The sequence below is a fragment of the Callospermophilus lateralis genome, chromosome 5, assembly GCF_048772815.1.
Source record: "Callospermophilus lateralis isolate mCalLat2 chromosome 5, mCalLat2.hap1, whole genome shotgun sequence".
Classification (NCBI taxonomy): domain Eukaryota; kingdom Metazoa; phylum Chordata; class Mammalia; order Rodentia; family Sciuridae; genus Callospermophilus; species Callospermophilus lateralis.
Window position 1 is genome coordinate 9,371,611 of NC_135309.1, and position 15,200 is coordinate 9,386,810.

A 15,200-nucleotide genomic window follows, 5' to 3' on the forward strand; every position below is an offset into this window, starting at 1 on the left:
TAATAACTACAAAATACAAATGGGTTAGGCATATAATTTATTTGTAATTTTCTCATGGAGATTTGAATTTTGTGAGTGAAGAGAAAATAGGATAAGAAGGCAAGAAAAAGATTAGAATACCTTAAAAATTGTACAGAATAAAGACAAGAGATAGGTAGAAGATGGCATCTGGAAGAAAAAGGAATAAAATTTACCTAAAAGTAATAAAAAATAAAGAGAGGAAAAGGAAACGGGAAAATCGAGCTATTAATTAGAAAATAGTCAAGTGCCAAGAAGAGGGACAAAAACCAAGGTATCAAAAAAAGTAAGTGCCAGATTAAACATCTTAAACCCATAACATATACATACACACACATATAATATATTTGTACACACATATACATATATATTTTAATGTATTACGAAGTGAGAAAACACACATTCACCCATCTCCACACACAAATGGAATTTTGTTCAGTGGAAAAAATACTGTAAAATGATACTTGAAAATTTTTTATAGTTAAAATATATTTAAAGAAAAAATGGCGAAATACATAGAACAAAACAGTGAAAAGAGATGAGAAAAAAGTGATATAAAAAGTCTTAATGAGAAGTGAGGAGATTGTTTTTACTTAGGTGGTCAAAACTGTATGCATTTATAGATTTTTATTTTTATTTATTTATTTTTTTTTTTTTGTGGGAAGCCATCCATGAAATTCATGAGGAACTTCTGTCAGCGTGGAAGCCAGGGAGAATGAGGCCTGGCACTGGGAACTTTCCCTGGGGCTCCCCCAGCAATAGATTGCCCAATGCCTGTGAACATCCCCTCCGCTCTGCTAGGAAGGCTCCTCATAGTAGCTCTGGACATGGGCGTAACCCATTAGGAACTGAACTGCCCACTTTTAATTATTATTAGAAGAGAACATTGTATAGAATCTCTTTGAGGTTCCCTGATATAAATAAAGCAAGCATGGCCTCTGTTTTGTCTAGAAGCTCCATCTTCCTGATCAGCTTGCCTGTCCTGAAACTGCTTTGAAATTCCTTTTTTTCTGTGTTTTTTTCATCTTTCTAATTGTCCTAGGTTTTATTTCTCAGACCTCCCATTCCACCCAAGGGGAACCCCATTCCCATTGCTCACACAGGACATGGGCTAGTCTTTATATTAACTTTTGGCTCTGTAAGCCTTAAGTCAAGGCCTAGGCTTTTTAAAGTTTAATTATTTTGTGCGCCTCATTCAGATAACAGCCTTTGTGTCTGGAAGGCAAAACTAGTTGTAGTAACTTTCACCTCCCTGTATCCCTGTGCAGGGTGCAATTGACTAGGGGATGTTGAGTAACTGTGTCTTTACTGTAGCAGGCTGTACAGAGTTATGAATCAGAAGTGCCAGTATTTGAGATTTGGTCTTGCCTATGTTTGGGTGAGTGTTTGAGATTTGATCCCACCCCACTATGTCTGAGGGGATATTGAACTTTGCTGAACATCTGGATTTATGGGGCCACTGGTAAAATTAGGAATAGGAACTAACACTCCACAGGTTTTATATTCACTGTTTATGAATATAAATTGTTGGGTATGTGCCCTGGTGTGCAGATGCACCTGTGTGACACTTACAGACATCGTTCCAACAGCTCTTAAGGGGCATCAACTACAAATGGTGCACTATTTTCTTGATATCTGGAGCTTCTAATACTCCACATGGAATTTTCTTAGTATCTATTTTAGTCACTCTGTTTCAGACATATTCTGAGGACCTTAACTGGTGACTGCTGCCAACATCTTTTACAAACTGCATAAAATATCTCTGCTACCTGACATGCAGCACTTACAGATGTTTCCAAATTTGGCCACCAGTTTCCACACTGGTGATCCTGGTTCCTAGATGAGTATCCACACATAGGTGGAGTGATTTTTAGTTGGTTTTCCTGAACAACTTCCCCACCAACACTGGGACCATTAAGCTCCTTCTCTATTCCACATCTCCTCTCAAGGCAATTATTCTAATATTCTTATTTTATCCATCACAATGTCCTTTCTTTCTGTATTCCCACCCCTCCCTCAGCAGGTGCAACTGCTACCTGCTGCTACCAATCAATTGGGTGCATCTCTAGCATATTATTTCTTACATTGTCTTTGAACTGCCTGAATTTCTGTGTTGTACAGGGTTTCCTTTACACTTCAGTGTATGTTTCAATGAGTTCCCTTAGTCACTCACCTTTCTATGGAGAAATCACCCCACTATCTTGGGCAGGAACAAAGTAAATTCTGGGAAGTGCATCCTTTCTCTAATTTGCAATCTTCCATATAATAATCTAGTCTAGATTTCTGAACAGAAAATCAAATAACAATTACGATTTAAAAGAAGTTGCTAATGATATTATTGTACAAATCCTACTCATGAAGAAATAAAAAATCTTTACAATGAGAAACAAATCTAAAATTTTAGACTTAACTCTTAAGCAATAAATATGGAAGAAATGAGTCATGCTGTGAGGGTTTTAACATGTTTTTATTTTTTTTTATAAACCTACATTTGTGCATTTACATGAATTTTCTATGTCTGTAGTTTGAGTGTACCTTCCAACTTGGATAACTTATAAGTTTGTGGGCAACCATAAAGCATACATACTAGAAGTTGAAACACAAATATTTTTGTTCAATAAATTTTCAGATATCTCACCAAATATTTTTATCATAAATTGTTGTCTAAGAAAGTACCAATCTCTAAGGAAGAATATTAGATTTTTTTACAAGTAAGTAATGCTGGTTCTTTGTTTAAGAGGCATAAATTTTATGAATAAGCTACAGAGTCTAATTACACTAAAGAATTTTTCCAAATTGGCTTCATAGAATGTATTGGACCTAACTAATTTTTGTATCTTCCTTTAGGATAAACAATATGAATCCTATATGGAATATTACAATCAAACATCAACTGATTTCATTTTATTGGGATTGTTTTCCCATCAACAAGTGGCCTTTTCCTCTTCATTTTCATTGCTCTCATCTTCCTAAAGGCTCTAATAGGCACCCTGACCATGACCCTTCTCATTCTCCTGGATATCCATCTCCACACACCCATGTATTTCCTGCTTAGTCAGCTCTCCCTCATTGACCTAAGCTACATCTCCACAATTGTTCCTCAGATGGCTTCTGCTTTCCTCTTTGGAAACAAGTCTATCTCATTCATTGGATGTGGGATTCAGAGTTTCTTTTTCCTGATTTAGCAGGTGCAGAGACAGTATAGTTGACATCTATGGCTTATAATCATTATGTGGCAATTTGCTGTCCTCTCCATTATCCCATTTGCATGAACAAAATAATATGTGTGCTCATGATATTGGAATCTTGGATGATGGGCTCTGTCAAGTCCTGTGTACACACCATATATTGCTGCACTCTGACTGGGCACAAAATAACGGAGCCGCCACACAGCCTTGTAGTTCAAACAGCAAACTTTATTCCTGAACTCTCACTGGCCCTCTACACACACTTCCCAGGAACACACTGCCTCCACCAGACTCTGCGAGCCAAACCCCAGGAGAACTCAATGGGAACATAGTAGCTGGTGCCCGAGGCAGCAGAATCCGCCCTAATCCCAGAGCAGGGTCATCTTTCAACCATTCCCTCTGGCAAAAATGCCAGGTGTCATTCTGACTAAACTGTGGCTCTCAACAATATATGCTCTCCATATGCCTTACTGCAGATCCAGGATCATCAATCATTTCTTCTGTGATGTCCCTGCCATGTTGACCGTGGCCTGCATGGACACCTGTGTCTATGAGTACACAGTGTTTGTGAGCACTACACTTCTTCTGGTGTTTCCATTCATTGTAATTGTTTTCTCCTATGATCATATTATTGCCGTTTGCCATATGCACTCAGGGGAGGGAAGGAAGAAGGCCTACTCCACCTACAGCACCCACCTCACTGTGGTAACCTTCTACTATGCACCCTTGGTTTACAATTACCTACATCCAGGATCCTTCCACTCTCCAGCAGAGGGCAAGGTTCTGGCTGTCTTCTACACCATCCTCACTCCAATGCTCAACCCAATCATCTACAGCCTGAGGAACAAGGAGGTGATGGGGGCTTTCAGCAGATTGACTCAAAGAATCTGTTCTGTATAATGTAGATAAACTTTCTGCCTCATCCCCCAGGAATTATTTGCAAGTCCTTTCAATAATGTTGGTAACTGAAAATGTAATTTTGTGACTAGCATGAAGAGACTACAGATAATTTAGAATATAAGAAAACTGCTCATCTCTGTACAAAATTTTTCTATTAATGTTTGTAATTTGAAATAAGACTTTTTATTTTATATTATCCAACTTTACTCTCACTCCATAGAACCATTAGCTCTTAACCATCAACAGCTAAATCCTGTCTTCTCTATATGCCTAGATATTCTTTACTGATTATCTTCATTTATTTCACTTTAAATATGGATTATTTATTCTCAGTCCTTGTATTAGCCTATAGAGTTCACTATAAAACTATTGGCATTTGAGACTGGCTACTTGGAATCCAGAGAATAATTTATTTAAACAAAATATTTTCTCTATTAACACACTTGATTTATCAACTAAATATACTCTAACATATATATGACAATTTTTGAATCAAATAAATTCATCCATATCCCATTAATAAGTATGATTTTTTTAAATTTCACTGATCACTCATGAATTTTTCTGAGACAGGGTTTCCACTATGTCATCAGGCTGACGTCCAACTCCTGGACTCAAGAGAACCTCCTGTCTCAGTCTTCTGAGTGATTGGGGGCTGGAGGTCATGCCAACATCTTGGCCCACATAAATGTCTGTCAGCAGAATTTTGGATGTTGGGGACACAGTATGGAGTTTGTTTGTCCAAATGAGTAAACATGACTACTATCTTAAAGACCATGTAATTTAAAATTATTCATATGAATCAAAGAAATTTTAACATAGTAGCATAATAGCTCCAGTTAAATTATTTAAGATTCTATACTCATGTCTTCCTTTAGAATAACCCAAAAGTTTTGGATCACTCCAATCTCAGTACTAGAGTTCTTCTGGGAAAGTGTGAAGTGCTTGATGCCTCCATCCTTGGCTCCCTTTGTGACAGCAGTGGCACTTAAGGAGCCTTCCTTTTGCAAGTCTCCTGGATTGGGTAGAAGTTGAGAGGGTTTATCCATCAGTGTTTCTCTTTCCACACACACAGACAGCCTGACACACCAACTCACCTTTTGACCATATCCATTGACATTATGAGATTCAGGGGTGGATTTCACCTGAGACTCAGATCATGGCCTCCATGGTATATTATGCTCACTGCATGATGTTCCTGTCTCCAGGGTTACATCCCAGTACCTGACTACAGTGTGTATTTGGGGTCACCACTCAAGAAGTGTGTCTTTCTTATAAAAATTATTTTCAATCCCTTATTCCTACACAAATGAGAATTATCAGCACCTCCTCCTTCAGGGCAAAGGTGTGGAGTCCTCTAGTGGAGCCATAGTCCCAACTCAGAGTGGGCATGATGTGCACTTGCTCTACCACTCAAAGGCAGTTTGTTAAACTTAGCAAGTGCCCCCAACTTCTCACATGCAAGAACATTGCAATGTCAGTGCAGTTTGCCTTGCAGGAGCATCTTACCAACAAATATTAAAAATTCAAATATTTTTAAGACCTTAGAAATTAAAATTGACCAAATTTATCCTTCCTGAAAATGAGATTACTTTATCTAATAAAAACCATGTGAAGGGGCTGGGGATGTTGCTCAAGCGGTCATGCACTTGCATGGCATGTGTGGGGCACTGGGTTTGATCCTCAGCACTACATAAAATAAAATAAAGATGTTGTGTCCACTGAAAATTGAAAAATAAATATTAAAAACTTCTATCTCTCTCCTCTCTCTCTCTCTCTCTCTCTCTCTCTCTCTCTCCCCCTCTCTCTTTAAAAAACCATGTGAAATGTGTTAAGATGTTAGATACTATATGCAATATAAACTTAATTGCTGATAATATTTTGAGTGTGTGCTATAGATTGAGCCAAGGGCAAGCATCTACCTCTGAGCTACAACGCTAATTGATGAATATTTTAAAATAATATTTAACAAAACCAGAAATAAAGTACTATTCATTAACTATTAAACAGGAGACACCTGCTTCATAATTTAATGGGCATTTCCAAAAGAAAAAAATTGAACCTACGATACCTAAAATATGTTAATAAATTCCATGTACTAAATATTATAGAAATTCCATCATGTGTTTTTATTAATTTAGGTTCATTTTATACTAATGTATCTTTTGCCAATACAAACTAAACTGAGAAAGGAATGCATATATTGAGAAACATTACTTTGTGCCATTAATATGCATATACTGAATACGAATGTATAAAACATAGGATAGAGTAATACTGAGAAAATATCTGTGAATAGTTTTTTTTTTTTTTTCTGTGCTGTGTCAACCCTTGACATGCCTTGAAAACACCTCAACACCCTGCTGAACCTCACTCCTCAACCTTGGCCCAAGGCTATTTTGTGTCATTCCTGAAGTGGTCTCTGTTTTCCAGGTGTCAGGGACACCCTCATGAATAAAAGCAAGTCATTGGCCTCAGCCCAGATGAAGGAAGACTGGACCCATGGCTGCTTCCTTTCTCCATAGAGATATCTTAAGGTGTGAAGATGAAGAGGAGTGAGGAAGAGGTATGTTTGAAAAAGAGTCAAGAAGGTTACCCAGAAAGTGATTTATTCACTGGTAAACATTGGACACAGGTAAACAAGGCAGTGACATTTGAATGTAGGGGTAATAAAATATACTTATCCAATCTAAAAGTTTATTATTATTCATCATGTGGGAGGAGAAATGTCTGCTTCAAAAATAAATCTGAAGTTGAATTTGAGGACCAGTGGTTAAATGTTTAATCACATCATTCAGCAGAAATCCTGGGGCATGAAACACAGGACACAGGAAGTGATTTCCAGCCCATTCACAATTGTGCTCTCTGGCTGGGCAGGGAGATGGGATAATGGAAGAGGCAAGCACATTGCCTGAGAGTATGCTTTGATGGACAGGTGAGGCTGGAGAATGAACTGAACATTCAGAGTCCAAGTTCATAGTAAGGATGTGATTCCTTTTTTTATATATGGATTCTGAATTGTTTTGGTTTTGCTTTTTTTTGTTTGTTTGTTTTCTACGTTTGATTTGCCATGAGTGGTGATTAATTATATGATTCCCTTTATAATCTTATTACTGCTTTATGCTTACTAAATTGCCTTCTGTGAATTTTCATTATTCCAATTAACTACTTGGAAATTACTGGTGCTATTTTTATATGAAGATGAATAATGGCTTCTAGTAGAGCATGCTGTCCTAATTTTTTTCTTTTGTTTTTTAAATTTTAATTTGTTTTAATTAGTTATTAAAGGAAACAATTGAGGTAATAATAATATTTGCAGTTGTGCTATAGTTTATTGAGATTTTGTTTTTAAAGGCAATTTGTGTCAAATGTGTTTTTTAATGCATTTAACATCTGGAAATCACTTTTGTAAATTTTCTTTTAAAAATGCTAATTTTCAGGGATAACAGGAACATAGCTCAACCACATAAAGGGTATCCACACTAATCCCCAGGCCAACATCATTCTAAACAGAGAAAAATTAAAAGTATTGCCTCTAAAAACTGGGGTGGGGGGAAGGGGGGAATGCCCTCTTTCACCATTTCTATTTAACATAGTTCTTGAAACACTGGCCAGAGCAATTAGACAAAAGAAATAAAAGGGATATGCATAGGAAAAGAAGAATTAAATTAGCACTATTTGCTGGTGATATGATTCTATACCTAAAAGACCCAAAAAGTTTCACCACAAAACTTCTAGAAATAGTAAGTGAATTCAGTAAGTGAAAGTCACAGGATATAAAACCAATACCCATAAATCAAAGGCATTTCTGTATATCAGTGACAAATCCTCTTAAAGGGAAATGAGAAAAACTACCTCATTTACAATAGCCTAAAAATACTTGGAAATCAACTTAACAAAAGAGGTGAAAGATTATACAATGAAAACTAAAGAACCCTAAAGAAAGAAATCTAAGAAGGTCTTAGAAGATGGAAATGTCTACCTTATTCTTGGATAGGCAGAATTAATATTATCAAAATGACCATAATACCAAAAGCACTCTACAGATTTAATGCAATTCTGATCAAAATCCCAATGGCATTCCTCATAGAAATAGAAAAAGCAGTCATGAAATTCATCTGGAAAAATAAGAGACCCAGAATAGCTAAAGCAATCCTCAGCAAGAAGATTGAAGCAAATGGCATCACTATACCAGACCTTAAACTGTACTACAGACCAATAGTGACAAAACAGCATAGTATTGGCACCAAAACAGACTGGTAGACCAATGGTACAGAATTGTGGACAAAAAGACTAACCCACAAAGTTACAATTGTTTTATATTAGACAAAGGTGTCAAAAACATACATTGGAGAAAAGATATCCTCTTCAACAAATGGTGCTGGGAAAACTGGAAATCCATATTCAACAAAATGAAATTAAAATCCTATCTCTCACCCTGGCAAAACTCAACTCAAAGTGGGCCAAGGACCTAGGAATTAAACCAGAGACTCTGTGTCTAATAGAAGAAAAAGTAGGCCCTAATCTTCATCATGTGGGATTTGGTCCCAACTTCCATAATAAGACTCCTATAGTGCAATAAGTAAAACCAAGAATCAATAAATGGGATGGAATTAAACTAAAAAGTTTCTTCTCAGCAAAAGAAATAATCTGTGAAGTGAATAGAGAGCCAACATCTTGGGAGAAAATTTTTTTCCACACATCAGATAGAGCACTAATCTCTAGGATATATAAAGAACTCAAAAACCTTAATTCCAAACCCCCCGCCCCACAGAACCCATAACTGTCTCTGCAAGGAACAGCCCCAAGCCTGGGCATTTTAGTACGTTTAAAGACAAAAACTGCAAAACCCACATTGGGGTTGATGTAGCTGCAAGCAAGCAGGCACAGAAGCTTATCTGGGCACTCAGAGTGACAATGCAATGGGTACATTGATATTTCCCATGGGACCTTCCAGGTTGGCATTAGGAACAAGCAAGCAGAAGGGAAGTGGTTCAAAATGACCTTAGTTGAGTACAAGTTAGAGAGTGGTTACTAACATCTAGGCAATCAATCTCTGGCAGGGTACATGCCCAAGAAAAATGGAAACCAAAGAGAACAATTTTACATTGTATAAGAATTGCTATTTTGTGTTGTCAAGTATGTCATGCTAGGTAACTATTAATGGGTACAGGGGCTGGGCTTTCCCATGGGAGAAACATTTCTTACATGACATGAAGTCTCAGGGTAAAATGGAGTCGGTTTGCTCACTGCCATATAGCCTGGCCCATAACACTAGGAGCCTCTTGTAGCTAATTATTTTTGCAAGTATTAAAACTAATAATTAAAATTAAAAATGACGTTTTTAAGAGTTCCAAATTCAACTCTTTGTCACAAGACAAGGGAACATAGTCAGAACAATAAGGCACATTGAGTACTAAAGGAGAAGACTGCAAGTCACCAAGAGGTCTTATCATCAGTAGACACTGAGTCATGTGACCTTGGGACACCTGAAATATGTAAAGTACAAGTTGGTATGAGTTATACAATCCAAACAAGGATCTGCAAAATTAGAATGAAAACTAAATTAGAATGAAAACAAAATTAGAATGAAAGCACAGTAGTAATATCAGATATGTAGAAATGATAAATGTCAAATTCAGTACATTATTTACATTAATATTACTTTATGTAAAAATGTTGTAAAACAGTAAAATATAAATCAATTCATTGTTCATGCTGTATTAATTATAGCATTTCCTATAAAACACATGTAATGATTATTATACTCATGCTTAGAAATTGACATACCTAATTAGTTTTACTAATAAATATATTACAAAAAATCTAATTACATATGTAGATTATATATAAATCTATAGGTCAGCACTGTTCTAGAGAGTTCCCAGTCTGCATGGAGAGAAACCATACAGAGGAGCAGAGATTGCCATGCTCACTTCTTTCTGGAGGAGAGCATTTGATACACTCTTCCCATGTCCCCCAGCACCCCCTTGTTCCTCAGGCTGTAGATGCTGGGATTGAGCATGGGGGTGAAGATGGTGTAGAAGACAGCCAGGATCTTATCTTCTTCTGGGGAGCAGAGACTCCTGGGATGGAGATAAGTATACATAAAAGGAGCATAGTAAAATGTCACTATGGTTAAATGTGCTGAGCACATTGAAGGATGAGTGTATTTTTCATCACAGTAGTGGTTCACTAGTGTGATAAAGTGCAAATTATAAAGGGTTAACTTTCTGTTGTAATATTTACCTCAACCCCACTATTAATTTTTTTAATAGTCTTAACATTGTGAGCAAGTGTTACTTGTTGTTTGTTTTGGTACTAGGGATTGAACTCAGGGGCACTAGACCACTGAGCCACATCCCCAGCTCTATTTTTTATTTTATTTAGAGAGAGGGTCTTACTGAGTAGCTTAGGGCCTCACAGAGTTGCTTAGGGCCTCACCATTGCTGAGGCTGGCTTTAAACTTGCAATTCTCCTGTCTCAGCCTCCAGAGCTGCTGGGATTACAAAAGTGCTGAGCAAATGTTATATCAGTCCCTAAACACTGTGAATTTACAGCATTTCAGTGGATACAGAGGTGCACAGAAATCTCCAACAAATCAGAGGACCCATTTGTTATTGGGTCCTTAAGCACAGCCCTTTAATCCCATTGCCACACTCTAAACACTCATAAAATATTCTTGCTTCTTGCTCTAAAAAATATATAACCCAATCAATAAATGGGCTAAGGACCTGAACAAACACTTCTCAGAAGGTGATATAAAATCAACAAATATATGAAAAAATGTTCATCATCTCTAGCAATTAGAGAAATGCAAATAAAAACCACTTTAATATATCATCTCACTCCAGTCAGAATGGCAGCTATTATGAAGACAAACAACCAATAAGTGTTGGAGAGGCTGTGAGGGAAAAGGCACACTCATGCAATGCTAGTGGGTCTGCAAATTGGTGCAGCTAATATGGACAGCAGTATGGAGATTCCTTGGAAATCTGGGAATGAAACCACCATTTGACCTGCTATCCTCTCCTTGCTCTATAACCAAAGGACTTAAAAACAGCATACTATAGGGACACAGCCACATCAATGTTTATAGCAGCACAATTCCCAATAGCTAAACTGTGGAACCAATCTAGATAGATGCCTTTCAGTGGAAGAATGGATTAAAAAAATGTGGCATATATACACAATGGAATTTTACTCAGCAATAAAAGCGAACAAAATCATGGCATTTGCAGGTAAATGGATGACATTAGAGAAAATAATGGTAAGTGAAATCAGCAAATCCCAAAACAATCAAATACCGAATGTTTTCTCTGATAGAAGGAGACTGACTCATAGTGGGGTAGGGAGGGGGAGCATGGGAGGATTAGATGTGCTCTAGATAGGGCAGAGGTGTGGGAGGGAAAAGGAGGGTGCAGGGGAATAGCAGGGATGGTGGAACGTGCTAGACATCATCATCCAAAGTACATGTATGAAGACACTAATTGGTGTGAACATAATTTATATGCAACCAGAGATATGAAAAAATTGTGCTGTATATGTTTAATAAGAATTGTAATGCATTCTGCTGCCATTTATGTTTTAAAATAAAATCAATAAAAAACAAAATCCACCCTAATTATAATTATGTTCTTTGGATATTGTGTCCTTCCCAAAAAGGTTTTCATTTTCTGAAGTCCTACAAACTCAAACTCAAACACATAGATTTTTTATATCCTTTTTTGTGTGTAAGCAAATAACAACAATAAAATAATATGTAAGACTTTCATTCTATTTTTACATTTCACTAGATTTCAGGAGGGTGAAAGTATTTTCTGTGCTCATACTGTTAGGTTTGACACCTCTTAGTTGTTTATATCTGCAAGAAAAGTTTACGCATATAAATAACATTTATTATCAATATAAGGGTATCATGCAATTACAACATCAGAAGAAATCATAAACAAGAAAGTACTGCCAAATTAAAAATCTATGAAATTGTAAAAAGTTGGTTTGAATTAAAAATTTAACAATGTAATTGTTTGTATTCCTATTGCGAGTTAGTTCTACTTGTAAACTCTTTATGTAATTAATATTTTCTAAGTAATTTTTTTTATTTCTTATTATATAAATGATAGAAGAATTTGTAGATTACTATTCAAAGAAATACTGTTCTTTATAAATTGATTGAACTTGGAATTTTAAGTTTGAAAGAAAAATATAAACTACTGAAAAATGAGAGAAAACATACAACATGTAGAATGAAAAGATTTTCTAATAACTGAATTTGCAGAGTGAAATTTTCATAAATTCAAATATAAAATACATGGAAGAATACTACAGTTATGAGGTAAATAATGGATTATTTATTCATTATTAAAATATAAAAAACAGTTAAATTGTAAAAAACTATGAATATCAGTGCAAATATGTAGACAAGAAATGTTACAAATAAATACTCAAATAAGCATGCTAATAAGAGATGTGAGAAAAGACCTTACTATTGACTGGCATCAAATATTGGTTACAAAACCAAAGAATCTCTTGTTTTACTCACTAATCTATATGCAAATGATGTTAATTTAGGAAATAAGTGAAGATAATAAAATTCTCTTAATCCCAATATTTTACTTTTGACAACTTGTCAAGAAGAAAAATCATTGAAAAGGTAGTGCTACTAAAAGCATAAAGTGGATGGATCAATAAGATAATATTTAAATAGATAATTAGGGTTAATTAGGTCAACCTTATATAGATAATATTGTAAATATTATCAAAGTTTAAATTTATGTTTAAAGCAATTAGTTAAAAGCATATTATCTATAAATAAAGAATTTAAAAGAAAAAACATGCACTTGTATTTATATACTCAAATATTTTGTCTTAAGAAGCAGAAAATGAATTTTGGGCAATGTATTCAAATGTTTACTTTTCAAAATGTTGCTGTAATATTCTACTATTAAGAAATAGTATAAAATTCAGTATACTGTCAATATTGAATATGTTCACATTTTCAAATTAAACAAAAACGTTGTGGTTTATTTTGATCAAATATGCTGGTATATTTCTTATTTTCAGTATTATGCTTAGTAGAAGCTCACAAGAAGCAGGGCTCTTCCCCATCAGCAGTCTGCTTGTGCAGGTGGACTGGTTTGTCTGCAGAGAAGTGCCCTTTGCCTGATGTGTATTGGCGTCTCTGTTCTGATAACGCCCTTCTGCAGCAGAGTTCCAACCTTCCCCAACACGTTCACAATAAAAGCCAACTTCTTGTAATTCATCATGCCAGAACCTTCCTGCAGCCACCCTCTTGTTCCTCAGGCTGTAGATGAGTGTGTTGAGCATTGGTGAGAGGATGATGCTAAGCAGTGTGATAGGCTCTGGGCAGGAAGTACCTGCTGATGGCTGATCCATAGAGGAGGGACACAACAATCACATGAGAAGAGCAGGTTGCCAGAGCCTTGTTGACCCCCATGTTGGATCCTGATTTCAAAATAGTGGAGAGGAGGCCACTCTTGGATAGACACACACTAGGACATTGTGATAGTTTGGCTTACTTCTAATTGGCTGTTCACCAAATGCAGGGTATGTGATTTTCTAGAAACCCCTGATTCCAGAACTGATCATTTGTTTATCTGGGTCCTTTCCAATGATCAAATCTATAAATAAGAGAGACACAGCATCAGACCGTCATTTTAGAATTATTATATAATTTTAACTTATGTTGTTAAATGATTTGCACCTGTAATGTCTCCCATATGAGGCCATTAGGGCAGATATTGGAATGAGCAGGAACACAATGCTACTGACACAGAGACTGTTTTCATAAAGAGAGTTGTCAGAACAGATGAGTTTCAGCAGAGCGCAGATCTCACCAAAGAAGTGGTGAATTTCCCTGGATGCACAGAGGGGAGAGCCATGGTGTACACGACCTGGACCAAGGCATTGAGGAGCACCCCAGACAGGTTCTAGCCACAAGGACAATACAGATAATGGGGCACATGAGGACTGCATAGTGCAGCGGGTGGCAGATAGCCATGTAGCAGTCGTAAGTAAGCTATGACTGCCAGCAGGAGGTGCTCAGCACCCACTAGAGTCATGAAAAAGAAGAGCTGAAATCCACAGGTAGCAGAGGAGATGCTGCTTCTTCCAGCCAAAAAGTCAATGCCTATCTTGGGGAAAAAGGTGGAGCTGTCCAAGAGGAACAGATGGCTGAGAAGGAAGTACTTAGGGGTGTGGAGGTACCTGTCCAGCCCAATTAGAGTCAACATCATGCCATAGCCCCCAAGGGACACAAGGAAAACCAGGAAGACAAGGGCAAAAAGAAGCCTGGGGGCTTGGGTGTGGTAAAACTGGTCCAGGAGAACAATGTCATCTCCCATGGTCCCTTTTGTTCCCCTCCATCCCGCTCTGCAGCTGCTGCCCTGGAGAGGGTTACAGGAACTTTATTGCCACTCTCCACCCAGAATCCTGCTGTACTCTGAAATGGTCCAGTTTCATCTTCTACATCAACACTGTATGTTCTTGCTATTGCATGACAGAGTCTCCATTCTAAAGTACTGGTCTGTGTCAAACAGGAGTACAGATGTCACCTAGGTGGGATATGTGGTAAACATGCTCAAAAAAGTTCTATTTCTACAGCCTTAGTCATCTGCTGGAACAATGTTCTCCCTCCAACAAACAGTAGTGTTACTGAGACATTAAGACTTTAGACACATAGTAGGACATTGTGAAAGTTTGGTTTACTTCTAGTTGGCTGTTCACCAAATGCATGGTATGTGATTATCTAGAAATCCATAATTCCAGGGCTGAGCATTTCATTTTCAACCTATAAATAAGAAGGATATAGCATCAGACAATCATTTTAGAATTATTATATAATTTTAACTTCTGTTGTTAAATGACTTTCACCTATAATGCTTAACATACTGCCCCATAATGTGGCTGTTCTTTTGTGCTCAACAGTTTTATGCAGAAGGAACAGTTTTTACACAGAGAGAGGTATGGCAGACCCTTCTCTAGACTCTCAGGGTTGTGATTACTCAAGTTATTCTATTAAAATATTCTTCAGGATCTGAGAATCTGAAGTATTCCCAGTCCTTTTATTTTTAA

At 36.8% G+C, this 15,200-nt stretch overlaps 1 pseudogene; it reads left to right on the forward strand.

Annotated features, from left to right (window-relative positions):
- Positions 1 to 2,886: 2,886 nt before the first annotated feature.
- LOC143387132 (olfactory receptor 2L3-like) lies at positions 2,887 to 4,106 on the forward strand (annotated as a pseudogene).
- Positions 4,107 to 15,200: the final 11,094 nt, after the last annotated feature.